Source organism: Tenrec ecaudatus, unplaced genomic scaffold (genome assembly GCF_050624435.1).
Source record: "Tenrec ecaudatus isolate mTenEca1 unplaced genomic scaffold, mTenEca1.hap1 Scaffold_540, whole genome shotgun sequence".
Taxonomy (NCBI): Eukaryota; Metazoa; Chordata; class Mammalia; order Afrosoricida; family Tenrecidae; genus Tenrec; species Tenrec ecaudatus.
The window spans coordinates 1,962,406-1,970,000 of NW_027459455.1; the positions used below are offsets into that span (position 1 = coordinate 1,962,406).

The following is a 7,595-nucleotide window of genomic DNA, read 5'->3' on the forward strand; positions in this document are numbered from 1 at the left end:
AAACCAGTCAATATTATTTTTAATACACATCAAAGAAGGTCCACATTAATTGTTCACACAACCCTGCCACCTTCTTTCTTTATTCCCTTGCCTCTCACTCTCCTTTCTTCCTCCCTATGGTCTTTTATCTCATTCTTTTTCTTTCAAGGGTTAGCCTAGGAGTGGGGAAGTCTGAGTAATTCTTAACCAAAAGACTAAATTGGGGTTGCCGCCGCGGAGCGGAGTGGAGCTGGTTGCAGTCACGGAGCTCGGGTACCGAGCGGGCTGGGTCTATGGTCGCTCCGCGGGTCGCTCCGCCGGCTGGTGCTTCTTCATCAGGACAAGCTGTGTTCCATGGCAGGGAACTTTTGGCAGAGCTCCCACTATTTGCAATGGATTTTGGATAAACAAGACCTTCTGAAGGAGCGCCAAAAGGACTTAAAATTTCTCTCAGAAGAAGAGTATTGGAAACTACAAATATTTTTTACAAATGTTATTCAGGCATTAGTTGAACATCTTAAATTAAGACAGCAAGTTATTGCCACTGCTACAGTCTATTTCAAGAGATTCTATGCCAGGTATTCTCTGAAAAGTATAGATCCCGTATTAATGGCTCCTACTTGTGTGTTTTTGGCATCCAAAGTAGAGGAATTTGGAGTAGTCTCAAATACAAGGTTGATTGCTGCTGCTACTTCTGTATTAAAAACTAGATTTTCATATGCCTTTCCAAAGGAGTTTCCTTATAGGATGAATCATGTATTAGAATGTGAATTTTATCTTTTAGAACTAATGGATTGTTGCTTGATAGTGTATCATCCTTATAGACCTTTGCTCCAGTATGTGCAGGACATGGGCCAAGAAGACATGTTGCTTCCCCTGGCATGGAGGATAGTGAATGATACCTATCGAACGGAGCTTTGCCTACTGTACCCTCCTTTCATGATAGCTTTAGCTTGCCTACATGTGGCCTGTGTTGTACAGCAGAAAGATGCCAGACAATGGTTTGCTGAGCTTTCTGTGGACATGGAAAAGATTTTGGAAATAATCAGGGTCATTTTAAAACTCTATGAACAGTGGAAGAATTTTGATGAGAGAAAAGAGATGGCAACTATTCTTAGTAAGATGCCCAAACCAAAACCACCTCCAAACAGTGAAGGAGAGCAGGGTCCAAATGGAAGTCAGAACTCTAGCTACAGCCAGTCTTAGAACATTCCGAAGATTTTCATAGTGGACCACTTGGAAATAAACCATTGGACAGATTTCAGTAATGTCTTCAATGGAACACAAATGAAAATGAATAGTTGGTTTCTGTCAAGCACTTTGGGAAGTGATTTATTTTTGCAAAATAATTTTCCTTACCTGGTTTGATTTTACTGCATCATTGATTAAAACCTCTTAATTATAAAAATTTTGAAAGTTTCTAAGGAACCTGCAGATAGACAGACATAGACATATCAAGATTTATAGCTCTTTGATTAGTATAATTTTTAAGTTGAATAATATAATTTTAAAATTTGGATTTGTAGCTTTTTATTAAGTCAGGAAACATGAACACAATTTGTTTTAAATCCTCTTTGGTCACTGAAGGACCAGAACAAGGACAATAAAAGTCAAACATCTGAGGGCTTTTTTCCCTCTTTAACTTAATTTTAAAGCTGTATTTAAGGAATCAAATCTTACAAAATCCTGGAAGATTTTGGTAATGATGTTGATGATTTCAGGGAAAATAATCAAGTACCTATTGATTTAAAAGTATATTTTATTCAATAGTTTTGGTGTCTTGCCAGGGAAGACTCTAGCCCAGTTCTAGCAGAAAAGTGCAATATGTACAGCAAGCATATTTTGATGTTTTAAAAGTTATATTAATTCTGTAAACATTTTAAAAGGCTGGGCAAACTTTAAAAGAAAAAAAAAGATCCTACATGAAGTTATTTGCAATTGAGTCACAGTTAATCAAGCATTTAAAATTTTTTAATTGGCTAAAACACCGATTATATGGTTAAAATTTGGTAAACTTTCAATGTTAATTTTTACTGTACTGTGAAAAAAATTTTATAATACATACATCCCTTACTTAATTTTTCTGTTTTAGTGTGACTTCACAAATTTACTATAGATATCCTGAGCCAAGAACACAATCAGGTTTCGGGCCAGTTTGATACTGGCTGTTCTTAATTCTGATATGAGTGGAGGAGTTCAGGCTCAATGTCATCTCAGTGGGACTGTGCTGTCTGTGGAACTCAATGAATTAATAATTTTCTTCAGACTTGAAGGAGAGTGGTAAATAAGTTAAGGAGTTAAAGGATGTCAGTGTACAATTTAAGGGTTCATTGTGGAAAATGGATTATTAAATGTTGAATTCCTGGTATAAAACTGCAAGAATAAAAGAAAGTTCTCCAAAAAAAAAAAAAGACTAAATAGGTTTTATTGTTGGTGTTATTACTTGGGTTAAATTTTTTTCTTTTCTCTTCTTCTATTGGTTTGTGTCATGTAACCCAGAAAATGAGGAAACATTTGGAACATCAAAACACTATCCTTTCTCAGTAGACTACAAGCATTAAAGGCAACAGAGATAAATACTCCAATAATAACAATAACATACAAGGATAGCTAGAGAGATAAATAGATAGATAGAAAAACCACAAAATCTGAGCAGTTGTGGGAAGGAGAATGGGACTAGCCCCATGAATAAATATAGGTTTGCCAGAGAATAGTTCTATATACATATTAGCATATACTACAAATATGTTCATGAATATAATAGTGCATCCAGGAGGCATAGTTATGAAAATGTCTTAGGTATAACAAAACCCCTTGAGGGAGCGTGTCCTAAATATGGGGGATCAGGAACATAGCTCTGAGAGACCTCAAGATCAATTGGTACAAACTAGCTCACAAAGACAATGTTCTGTATCCATCAGGGAAGTGACTGGGGTCTTCAAAAGCTAGTGAGTAGCAAACTAAAAGTCGGTTCTTGGTCTTACCCTATGTGTTGGACAGGGTTCTCTAGAGAGAGAAAACCATATTGCTAGTAATTATATATAAATATATTAAAAAGCTAGATATACAATAGAAGAAATGAACCACTAAATTATATACAGATAGATAACACAAGAAACTAACAGTGAAATTATAAAACAGTGAGACACTAGCAGTCCTTTAAGGCTTGAGAGCCGCCAGTTGCCAGTCCCTTTCTGTAGAGAGAGCTGGGCTATATATACCCAGGCAGCAAACAGCAAGGCAAGTCACCAACTGTCACCAACTGTCGGTCCCCAGCTCCAGAGATGAACATACCAATCCTGTGGGATTAAATGGACCTCAACTTACAGCGACACAGTCCACAAGCTAGGCATCCCACAGGTAGTGTACCCCTTTAAATTGAGGCACAGAACAAGCAAGGCGAGGCTCACGAAACCATCTATCCCTCTGCCCTTCGATTAATCCTACTTGTGTTTATCGGCTAGGCTGGCACTATAAACTATTGGACCCTGTCTGGAGCAAATAACAGTGAATAAAATCAAGATGCCTGGCAACAATTAGTCCAAATCAGTAATGGACTATGCGTACCTCAGCCTCTATGATGCTAAGGTCAGAAGAACTAAAAGGTGCCTGCCTATCACAAACAGCTGCTCTGAAAGGGATCATGGTACATGATCCTAGATAGAGTGGGGAGTAATGTGTCAGAAAACTGAAAGTCATACTACTACTACCAATAGTAATAATAATGATAAAAGATGAGGTTTATTGGTTAGATAGACTAGTGAGATCCCCACTACTATGGTCCTTCATCACCCTTCAGGTCTGGAACTGAATTCCACCCCCTGAAAAATAGACAGGTTTATAAAGTGAACCTTATGAAAATCAAAGGTTGCAGCCCTCAGTATGGATTACAACTCAATGTCAAGAAGACACACATCCTCACAACTTGATCAATAGGTACCATGATAAATGGAGAAGTTTGTTGTTTTTTTATTTGTTGTTATTTGTTGAAGTTGTCACGGATTTTTGTCTTGATGAGGTATATAATCAATGCTCTTGGAAGCTGCAATCATGAGATCAAATGATGCATTGCGTATGGATACATTTGGTGCACAATACGTCTGTAGAGTGCTAAAAAGCAAGGATGTTACTTTGAGGACTAAGGTGCACCTTACCCAAGCCATAGTAATTTAAATTGCCTCATAAGTATGTGAAAGTCAGACATTGAATAAGGAAGGCTGAAGAAGAATTGATATGTTTGAATTGTGGTGCTGGTGAAGAATATTGAAAGTAACATGGACTGCCAAGGGAACAAACAGATCTGTCTTAGAAGAAGTATGGCCAGAAGGCTCCTTAAAGGCAAGGATGGTGAGACTTCCTCTCACATACTTTGGTCATGTTATTAAGAGAGACTAGTCCCTGGAGAAGGACATCATGCCAGGTGAAGTAGAGGGACAGGGAAAGAGAGGAAGCCCCTTAAGGAGATGGATTGACAGTGACTGAAACAAGGGGCTCAAGCTTGGGAACAATTAGGAGAATAATTCAGGGCTAGGTAGTGATTCTTTCTGTTTGGCATAGGGTCAATGTGGGTTGCAACTGGCTCAATGGCACCTGATAAGAACAACTACACCAAAATGAATCATAGCACTGAGGAGCACACATTCCTCAGAACCATCAACCATTCAAAAGCTAATAGGCAGTATTTGCCCAAGGCCAAATTCAAAAGGCAGGCAAGGTTAGGGGAGAAGGGTGAATGAAAACAGGAAGCAGAGTTTCAATGGCATGAGTGATATTACATTGCAGGAGATTGTCATCAATGTCACATAAAAAAACGAGTATAAATTGTTATGTGCAAAGCTGATTTTCTCTGTAAATCTTAACCCACCTTACAATTAAAAGTTTCTTTTTTTTAAAAAAAAAGACACCATAGTTCATATAATAGACACAGCCAAAGATCTCCTGGACAATTCTAAAATGATCTCCCAAATGATTTGGGTAGTTAGCCCTCCCCAGGGAGTTCTACCCATTGAAACGCTGGGTGGTTATGGCTGCAATTATATTTCAGGCCAGAAGAGGCAGCAGAGGCCTGGTTGTTCAAATGCTGCAAAACTACCAGACAATGGGCAAACAGTTTCTTTCCACGGACGACTAGCGGCTCTGTCATATCCATGTCTGGTGTTCAACACTTGGCGACAGAATCCAGCCCGCTGGGTTTGGGTGGGGTCTGTTTCTCACCCATGCTTGGCTTGGGATTGTTCTATGGCATCCACTAAGTGGAGTCCTTTCCTTTCTGATGTCCCAAGAAAGCTGTTTTCTCCTTTTTCCTCTCTGGCCCTCTTCCCAAGAACCCTGGGGTTCACTCTGCTTTCCTCTGGTTGATGTTTCTCAGGCAGTTACTTGACCTTGGTTCATCTACTGCAGGTGACCATTTGCAAGGAACTGTACCGTCCTTGGATGGTGTTGTTCATGAGCTAGGCTGCGAACTATGGGTTAAAGGTTTGAGTTCACCCAGAGGTGCCTTCCAAGAAGGGCCTGGTGATATGCTTCTGGAAAAAAACTCACCTCAGCCATGGAAAATTCTAGGGACCGGACTTCTCTAACACACTTGGGCTCTATGTGAGTCCGAGTTGACTCAATGGCAATTGGTTGCTGGTATTCCTGTAAGTAGAAGACAACAATCTTTAAGCAGTCCCTCTTGGATTCATGGGAGGAGGATGGCTTCCGCTGAGAGAACTTCTCAGGGCTCCAAGGGCTCAATGATCTTACAAAAAATGAGAGAAACGATGAGCCTGATGACAGATGATATTGCTATGCAGGCCCCGTTTCAGGATGCTCAAGGTTCCAGGTCTTTCCCTGACTCACAGTGGAGCCGTGTTAGGTTCCAAATAGAAGGTCACCCTTGCTCCCAGGACCTGGAGCCTTGTAGCTGAGCAGAGCAGTCATGATGAGAAAGAGGACCCAAGGGGGAAGTCAGAGGGCTGCTTCATTTGTCTCGTTGTCAAGCAAATAAATGTTTTGGCAGGAAATTTCTCTTCAAGAGTGTTCTGATTTCTTGAAGGAAATCTTCTGAACCATTTCCTCAGGGGAAAACCACTCAACTACCTCTGGAAGGAAGATTTTTCTCCTTCCAAGCTTACCAGGCTGTGCTAACTCACAGAGGAGGTGTGACTAGCAGGCAATGAAACTGATTTCCAGACTCCTATGAAAACCAGCAAGTGCTCGGCTGCTAAGTGAAAGGCCGGCAGTTGGAAAACCCCAGCTGCTCTGCAGGAGAAAGTGGTGGCTGACTGTGTCTGACAAGATGACAGCTTTGGAAACCCAATGGGGCAGTTCTCCTCTGTGCTCTACAGTTGCTTTCAGTTGGAGTGGACTTGATAGTGATAGAGCTGATCTTTTTTTCCCCATGAAAATCAGCTTGCACGAATACATGTGCATTCATGGATGTCTGTGTCTGCTTTGGCATGCATGTGCAAATATGTGCCTATTTGCACGTGGATGGATACGTCTGTGAATGTGGGCATCTCTATTTACTTTGCCATGTGTGTGCACATGTCTGCCTTTGTCAGTATGCATGCGGGCTCAGGCAGCATAGAGAGATCACAGAGAAACTTGGAGAGAAAGAGAAAAGTAACCTATTTTCTCATGGGTCTCCCATACCTGACGGTCTACTGGCATCCACCGCCACGAAGACCAGAGATCACTTCATGCCATGTGTCCAGCTGCCCATTGCTGGTTGAGGACAGTCACCAGGGAGGCAAGTCAGACTGGCCTCGCCATCCTACCACCCACCTGCAGGAGTGATTCCCACCATCTGTCCTGGAGCCCCTCCCACCTTACTCAGCCTCCCTAGACATTGAGTGAAAGGCGTTTCCAACGTTTTTACATAAAGATTTCTGAGATTGACTGAAGAAATGATTTCATTTGACAAAACATGAAGCTTTTAATTTAAAGATTTGAGGCAAGTGCCCTCCAGAGAAGGGGACACAGGACGGGGCCATGCTCCCTTCCGGTATGCACGGGGGTTGCTATGAGTTGGAACCAACTTGATGAGCACCTGCCAGCAACAACAACATCCAGAAATTGTCCAAACTTCTGTGGCCTCAACTCGGAAATGAGAATATTAACATTGCCTCCTAGAAAGAACTCAAGGTATGTACAATTGGTTAATAGGCGTTTGGAAAGTGAGTACATTTAGTGGACTGATGACATTGATAAGGCAATAAGAAACTGAGAAGGCTTCACTAACAGGTGCTTTCACATCTGTAACCAGTAGATTCCTTCCTTCTTCATCTCTTGCCATCTTAATCAGCTCCCACACTTTCCAGGCAGCTTGAGGGATTAAATGTTCAGTCTGATCCTATTATAAGCCTCAGCCTCAGAATCAGAGGCTTTACCTGAGTTTTGAGGAGCTATACTGGGAATGAGGGAGAGTAACCTGTCTTTTCTATTGCTCTCCTATCGCTCCTTCTTCCCTAGCCCTTCCCTGTCTCTGGGCCTGCCTTTCCTCCCTAGAGCATTGGCTTCTGGGAGAAGGGCATGGAAACAATGAGCACAATGAGCACATTCCTGACCAGGCCTCTTACTATGCTATCTTCCAACCCTCTCTTGGAAGGGCCTCCACGAAGTCCTCTTATGTC

General features: G+C 41.4%; 1 pseudogene; it reads left to right on the forward strand.

The window, feature by feature from the left end:
- The first annotated feature begins 272 nt into the window (after positions 1-272).
- On the forward strand, positions 273-2,371 carry LOC142436681 (cyclin-C pseudogene; annotated as a pseudogene).
- Positions 2,372-7,595: the final 5,224 nt, after the last annotated feature.